Genomic DNA, 8,512 nt, shown 5'->3' on the forward strand with positions numbered 1-8,512 from the left:
GCTGTGCGTTTGCCTAAGTTGACTCAGTTGGCTACCCATGGTTGACTGAAGCTCAGCTGCTGTAATGAGCTGAGGCTCCGCTGTTTGTTACAGAAGTATACTCCTATGATAGGTTTTCAGTTAGTTTCTGAACTAAGTCAGGCTGCAGTTTGTTATTTCAGGGCTCGAGTGTGGAGGCGTCCTAGGGCCAAGTTTAGGTTAATTTAACACCACTGAGAGACCACGACATGACAAAGAAAAACCCAGCATTGATAAGGCACATCTAAACATTTCACAATACTTCTCAGCCTCCATGACTCTTGTAAATATTAATTTAACCCTCTGGGTAAATGGGTAATAAAATTTGTATTAAGGCAGTGGTAAAAGTTAATAGGCTGTAAGCCAGAATCATTCCTGGGAGGTTTTACTGCTGAGCGTGTGAGTGCCTCGGATTGTACTGTGAGGCACTGAGTTTCTATGCCACACTCCATGACGGGAATAGCATTATCATTGACTCATGTGGCATTCCCGTGATTGTTATGCAACCTGGTACAAAGTAGGTGTTCAATAAACATCATAAGGCCAGCTGCGGTGGCTCACTCCTGTAATCCTAGCACTGTGGGAGGCCGAGGCAGGTGGATCACCTGAGGCCAGGAGTTCAAGACCAGCCTGGCTAACATGGTGAAACCCAGTCTCTACTAAAAATACAAAAATCAGCCAGGTGTGGTGGCATGTGGCTGTAATCCCAGCTACCTGGGAGGCTGAGGCAGGAGCGTCGCTTGAACCTGGGAGGTGGAGGTTGCAGTGAACCGAGATTGTGCCACTGCACTCCAGCCTGGGTGACAGAGCGAGACTCTGTCTCAAAAAAAATTAGAATAAAATAAAGATAAACATCATTGTAATAAGTATTGAACTCAGCACACATAGCACAAAACAAAAATCTAGGGGCTACAGTTAATATTTTTTTAATGTCCATGGTTCAGGAATGGATCTAGAAACTTCTTCCTTTAGTGCCCTAAAACAGAGATCCTAAAAAACTAAGATGCTTTAGTTTGGGAAGTTTCCTGATCCCTTGTAGAATCTTCCTGATAGCTGACCCCAGTGCTCAGAACCATAACAAATTCTGAATTTTGTACAGGAAGTGTGAAAAAAAAAAACCAAATTTTACCGCTGACCTCAACAAAAATAACAACCCCAGTCAAAGGTCTAGTGACACCAGGTATCTTTTTAAAATGCCTGCAGCCTGGATGTGGTGGCTCATGCCTGTAGTCCCAGCACTTTGGGTGGCTGAGGTAGGCAGATCACCTGAGGTCAGGAGTTCGAGACCAGCCTGGCCGACATGGGGAAACCCCGTCTTTACTAAAAATACAAAATCAGTCGGGCGTGGTGGCAGGTGCCTGTAATCCCAGCTACTCGGGAGGCCGAGGCAGGAGAATCCCTTGAACCCGGGAGGCAGAAGTTGCAGTGAGCCGAGATCGCAGCATTGTATAACAGCCTGAGCAACAAGAGCAAAACACCATCTCAAAAAAATAAAATAAAATAAAATAACAAGAGCGAAACACCATTAAAAAAAAAAAAAAAAAAAAAAGCCTGCTACCTGGTCACTGGTCACTAAACCTCAGGAATCCAAGGCCCTAGCTCACTCGGTGCTCACGGTTTGAGGGTGACATCTACCTGGTCTCTCTAACAGAGCAAAAAATCATTCCATAGCATCACTATGAACACTATGAACCATCATTCTCCTTACTTCATCCCATGATCAGTCAAGCCAGGAAGGAAGAAGTCAGTAAGACACTGACACCCTTCCTGTTAGACAGGCAGGAAGACCCGTGCTTCGTTATCACACTGTAAATCAATCCTGACAGCTTCTCTGTGATCCTAAGTCTTCCTGCGGCATTCACTATTTTGTTTATGTCCTTTTGCTTTAATTCAAGAGCCTGTGACCACATCGTGCCCAGATCATGCTCCGCATTAGTAAAGTTGTGGCAGCTGTGGTGTTTGGCTGTTTTTCTTGCCCTCGAGTTAGCTCAAGCACTGGGGCTTTCACGTGCAGACACGCAGCGATGGGTGAGCAAGGATCTGGAGGAGCCTGGAGGGCCTGGGGCTGGTGGGTGGTTCTGGAAACCAACAACTCTGGGGCCCCACCGTTCACCTGACTCTGCCACTGTCTCCATCTCTTTTTCTTGTGATGCTTCTCACTTCTCCTGCCCCCAGGCAGCCGCCGCACGGTAATCTGCTTGTCATTGTCTATGCCTCCTGCCCAAAGGAAGCCTCATGCTGCAGTGATCCCTCGTAGCCTTCCTGCTTCATCGCCTTTCTGGCGCAGGCTCTCGGGAAAGTCAGGTTCCACTGCTGCCAGCCTGCCTCTGCGTATTTCAGAGAGGTGACCTGGTGGGCGCTGGCAGAGCTCTCTGGGTCAGGCCCCTGCAGGGCCGATGACAAGCCTACCACATGGCCCAGAATAAGACACCACGTGCCCCCGGGCAGCCGGGGTCTGTGCAGGTGCAGCTGTGTTTCAGGAGCAGGCTGATGTGGACACATCCAAGACAACAGCCTGGGGCACAGGAGCCTTTCCGCTGCCTCTCTATTTGGGTTTATGCATCCCTTCCTCTGGTCTACTCGGGTCACCAAAGCCCTCCGTGTTGTTCAGTCCAGTGGCCAATTTCCAGGCGCGGTTCTCCCTGACTTTGCGCGGGCTTCCGACTAGCTGTCTCCCTCTCCTCCTGGAAGAAACTCGGCCCCGGAACACCACGCTCGCCTACCACCGCCTGACTCTCCTGGCAGCCCCTTTCTTGGTCTCCTTCACTCTTCTGCCCCTCCCTTTATCATTCCCTAAGCAAGGGCTACAGATTCCTCGATTCCCTCATCGATGTCACCGGTCTGATCGCTTTCAATACCATCTCCACGCTGACGACTGGAATTTACACCTCCATCCCAGGCCTCCGCCTGAACTCCAGCTGCAAACTCGCAGCTGCCGACCTTCCACTCAGTTGCCTAACACTCATCTGAAACCTAAAGTGCCCAGACTCCTGATATCCATTTCTAAGTTTAGTTTAATTTTTGTACATTAAAAAATTTAGGCCAGGCATAGTAGCTCATGCCTGTAATCCCAGCACTTTGGGAGGTTGAGGCTGGAGGGTCGCTTGAGCCCAGGAGTTTTGACCAGCCTGGGCAACACGTTAAAACCCTGTCTCCATTAAAAATATATATAAATTTAGGCTGGGCGCGGTGGCTCACACCCGTAATCCCAGTACTTTGGGAGGCCGAGGTGGGTGGATCACCTGAGGTCAGGAGTTCGAGACCAGCCTGACCAACATGGTGAAACCCTTTCTCTATGAAAAATACAAAAATTAGCTGGACATGGTGGCATGTGTCTGTAATCCCAGCTACTAAGGAGGCTGAAGCAGGAGAATCGCTTGAACCTGGAGGGTGGAGGTTGCAGTGAGCTGAGATCATGCCACTGCACTCCAACCTAGGTGACAGAGCTCTGTCTCAAAAAAAAAATATGTATATATATGTGTATATGTATACACACACACACATGTATATATACACATATCTATAAATTTAATAAAAATGTTCTGTAGGGAAACATCTTGGTATGTTGCCCAGTCTAGTCTCCAACTCCTGACCTCAGGTGATCCACCCACCTCGGCCTCCCAAAGTACTGGGATTACAGGCGTGAGCCACCACACCTGGCCTGATAGCCATTTCTATCAACTCCTCCCATGATCCTTCCCCAAAAAACCCCTGCTCCTCTGGGCTTTTTTGCAAATGGTAACTTTATTCTTCATGTTGCTCAGACAAAATCTATATATATGATAAAATATCTTAAGAGATATATTTGATACAGTCATCTTCAACTTCTCTTTTCTCTCACTCCCACTTCCAGTCTTCAGCAAATTCTGTCAGTTCCGCCTTCAAAATGTGTCCAGAATCCACCCTCTGCTAACCCACTCCCCGGCTCCCACGATCCTCCTGGCTCGTCACCCGCTTCCACCTTTGCCTGCTGCGATCTCTTCTCAACTCGAGTCAAGCCACTCCGTTCAGATGTGATTAGATCGCGGAATTCCTCAGCTCCAAACCCTCCAATAGACAGTTTCTGAAATTCAATCTGTTTCTGTTACTGAAATTCAACCCAGGGTCATACAAGGCTCGCAGGCCCACGGTACCTGGACCCTCGCTGAATCTCTGACCCTTCTTCCTCCTTCTCTTGGTTCTCTTGCCGCACTTCCTCCAATACCCAAACATGCCCCAACCTCGGTGGCCTTTGTTCCTGAGAGATACCCTTATGGCTGCCCCACCATCTCCTGCAGGTCTTTATTCAAATGTTGCCTTCTCTTGAGGCCTTTCCTGGACACCTCAGCTAAAAACTGCCACCCATTCCCTGTAGAGCCCCCCTCCCTTCCCTCCTCAGTTTCCCTCCTGAGGACAGACCACTGTCTAACACCCCACATCCTTACTGATTTATTATCTGTATCTCCCATTGAACAAAGGCTCCAGGAGAGCAGGCATTTCTGTCTGTTCTGTTCTGTGCTGTATCCCTAGCACCTAGAAGAGTGTCCAACATGAGTTTCCATGAATACTTCTGGAATTCGCGAACCCGTGAACATTGCCCTGTTCACCAGTCTTTGCGAGGCAGCTGCTGTCTGTGTGTGCAAGCTTTCTCATGGCTGGTTGCTAGCTGTCCTTCAGCCAAAACAGAACCTTTCCAGGGCGTGTTTGCCTGGAGAATACATTATTCACCTATGTGTTGTAGATCGACTGAGAGAGGGATTTTTTTAAAACAATTTATTTACTTTTAGATGGAATGTTGTTCTTGTTGCCCAGGCTGTACTGCAATGGTATGATCTCGGCTCAATGCAACCTCTGCCTCCTGGGTTCAAGAGAGTCTCCTGCCTCAGCCTCCTGAGTAGCTGGGATTACAGGTGCGCACACCACCACGCCTGGCTAATTTTTGTATTTTTAGTAGAGACAAGGTTTCACCATGTTGGCCAGGCTGGTCTCGAACTCCTGACCTCAGGTGATGCACCCGCCTTGGCCTTCCAAAGTGCTGGGATTAGAGGCGTGAGCCACTGCACCTGGCCGAATTTTTTTATTTTTTTTTTTAATTCACAAGACTTTGTTACTCTGTTCCTTCATTGGTACAGTATTAAAAAATTAAGAATATTCACTTCACCCGATAGTCTCATTTGCAACTAAAGATGGTTCTATGTGACATGGGCGCTATAAATGTTGGAAAGGCAGTAGAAGAGTCTTTGTCAGGCCGGGCGCGGTGGCTCAAGCCTGTAATCCCAGCACTTTGGGAGGCCGAGACGGGTGGATCACGAGCTCAGGAGATCGAGACCATCCTGGCTAACACGGTGAAACCCCGTCTCTACTAAAAAATACAAAAAACTAGCCGGGCGAGGTGGCGGGCGCCTGTAGTCCCAGCTACTCGGGAGGCTGAGGCAGGAGAATGGCGTGAACCCGGGAGGCGGAGCTTGCAGTGAGCTGAGATCGCGCCACTGCACTCCAGCCTGGGCGACAGAGCGAGACTCCGCCTCAAAAAGAAAAAAAAAAAAAAAAGAAGAGTCTTTGTCAGAGGCCCTTGGTTACTCACTACTAAAGTCTCTAAGTTTCAAGAAGTTGGACTCTCAGAGAAGGAAGGCATTCTTCGTTGAGGGCCAGGGAGGGTGTGTATGGGCAGCTTGCTGACATTGAATTTGTAGATCTGATCAGGAAACTGCCCGACCACCTGCCAGAAAGCAATTATTTCTATTGTATTGTAATTGTTCCAGCCACATGATAATATGATGATAATCATCATGAGGTCATTTAAAACTATGTCAGAATGACATTTAATTCATAATCCCTGAGGTGAAATTTAGGAGGAAAAAACTTTCTGTAATTTAGTTTAAAATGTCCATATATTGAAATGAACAGTGTTCAGTGTTTACTGCATGACACTTCCTCGCTTTCTCTTGTATACATTTGTCATGTTATATGTTAAAGTATGAATGATTGTCAGGCTCTAGCTGAAAAGAGAGGGCTGTAACAAGTCACCTGGGGTTCTGATTCCTTTCTCCATTTATTCCAGTCACCCCACAGTTGACGATGTCTAGTCCATCCGGCAGGTACAGGGGCAACTATAAAATAGGAAGAGGTTTTTATTACTTTCCAGTCCCGTTCTAAATGGAGTTGGTGACTGCAGTAGCCTGTCAACCTGCTGGTGATAAAACCTTTCAAATAAAACCTTCTCTTCTGCAAAGATAAAGAAAACTAGATTCAGAGTCTAATTTCCTTGCCTCTTATAACCTTCTTCTTCTTCTTCTTCTTTTTTAAGAGCCGCTGTGAACATTATTTTTAAAGCCAACAATGAAACTCTGTGCTTCCACAATACAACTTAGGCCTTCAAACACACAGATGCTGCTGCCTTTGAATCACGGCCTCGCTCACTTCCCTCAGTCCTGGCAAATGAAGCAATTCAGAGGAATTGAATTGAGGCCCATCTCTATCCGCCCTGCATCTCCTCTACCTTCCAGGCTGTGTTGCTGAAGGAGACAGCTCAGGGGAGATGGCATGGACGCATGCTGGAGGATCCTGCAAAATTCCGACCAGCCAGCCATGAGGCCAGCGGCGCTGACCCTCTACGCCAGATGGGAAGGCAGAAACACAATCTGTTTCGCTCTGCAAACATCTGGGAACAAAATGGTCTGTCCACCAGTGCAAAATACCACCCCTAAGCAGTATTTCCAATTGTTCTTTTCATGGGCTGTCTTTGCACACACTCAGTGAGGCCAGCTCAAGCGATTATTACTATAGTCCATGCTTTGCAACCACACCCGCACACAGAAAAAGAAAGAAGGCTTTCCGGTTCATTTCTTGATGTCAAAACAACTCTGGCACCAACACATCTGGCAAATACCTTTCTGCGGGCACACCCAAACGAGACCAATATCATTTATGGTAGATGTACACATTCTAAATAAAATACTAGGCCAGGTGAGGTGGTTCATGCCTGTAATCCCAGCACTTTGGGAGGCCGAGGAGGGTGGATCACCTGAGGTCAGGAGTTCGAGACCAGCCTGGATAACATGGCAAAACCCTATCTCTACCAAAAATACAAAGAAATTAGCCGGGCATGGTGGTGCATTCCCATAATCCCAGTTACTTGGGAGGCTGAGGCAGGAGAATCAATAGAACTCAGGAGGTGGAGGTTGCAGTGAGCTGAAGTCACACCACTGCACTCCAGCCAGGGCAACAGAGCCAGACTCCATCTGAATAAATATATAAATAAATAAATACTAGCAAATATATCTTGGACAAGAGTGAAAAATAGTACAAATGGGTCCTGTCTTGGTCTGTTCCTGCTGCTGTAACAAAATAGCTTGTATTTGGTAATTTATAAACAATTGAGGCCCTGAACTCCTGGCCTCAAGCGATCCTCCTTCCTCAGCCTCCCAAAGTGCTGGCGTTCCAGGCATGAGCCACCATGCCTGGCCTGGAAGATGTGACAGATGAGTCTTTTAGTAGAAAAACTCCCCTTGTGAATTCCTCAATCCAGCCCCTCCCACCCTCACCCCTAAAAATAAATAAGAAGAGAAAAAGAAACTCCCATGGCCACACCATCGACACACTTCATGGCAATCCGGAATGTGCCGAACTTCAGGTCCTCGCCTTGGCGGGTGGCCTGTCCACTCCCAGGACCACAAGCTGGTCTCTCTGGTGAGGCTCTAGGGCAGCTGCTCCGGGGCTTCGCGTTCTCTTGTTCCACCCTTTTCACGTCGCAGGCAAACGCGGCCTCTGCTGGGCTTGGACTCCATGCAATTGGCCTCAGTGGAAATCGCAGTGTCCTCCAATCAGCAGGAAGCGGTGGGCATTCAGGGCCACAGTCCGGGTTTGCCCTGGCAGGGCCACGTCAGCCAAAGTCACATCCACCACGGCCATGAGCACGTGGTACTTGTGCTGCCGCCGAGCACCCTCCAGCACAGGAAGGATGTTGGTCCTCTTCTTGGTCAAGTTAATAACGCAAGGCCAGAGTGGTGGGAGGACTCCACGGCCTAGACTAGACCACCTGGGCCTACAATGTCAGAGACATGGGAGACGGTGGTGTCCGAGGCAGCCCTGAGGGAGAGCACCTGGGCCCTGGCTTGATGTGGAAGGGGTTCCATGCTTGGGACTCCATGCTGTCATCTCCTGGTGAAATGGGGACTCTCTCCTGTCCATAAACTGATTCTCCAGGGACCAGATTCTCAGTGACTACTGCATGATCTGATCCTTTCCTCCACAGTCAGACACCTCCGCCCATACGGATCCACTGTCACATTCTTCCCAGACTGCTTTCCCTTCTCTACCCCACCACCACCCCGGTGGCCACCAGAAGGGAATCCTCCACCACCTCTTCCTCCTCCTCCCCCATCTCCTCCTCCACCCCACCAGCTCTTCCTTCTCCCCCCGCCACCTCTTCCTCCTCACCCATCTCCTCCTCCACCCCACCAGCTCTTCCTCCTCCCCCCACCACCTCTTCCTCCTCCCCCATCTCCTTCTCCCC

The 8,512-nt window shown here is 48.8% G+C and overlaps 1 pseudogene; it reads right to left on the reverse strand.

Annotated features, from left to right (window-relative positions):
• Positions 1-2,226: 2,226 nt before the first annotated feature.
• Positions 2,227-8,512, reverse strand: part of LOC105553979 — a 7,176-nt pseudogene continuing 890 nt past the window's right edge.

This window comes from Mandrillus leucophaeus, unplaced genomic scaffold, assembly GCF_000951045.1.
Source record: "Mandrillus leucophaeus isolate KB7577 unplaced genomic scaffold, Mleu.le_1.0 Scaffold62, whole genome shotgun sequence".
Lineage (NCBI taxonomy): Eukaryota > Metazoa > Chordata > Mammalia > Primates > Cercopithecidae > Mandrillus > Mandrillus leucophaeus.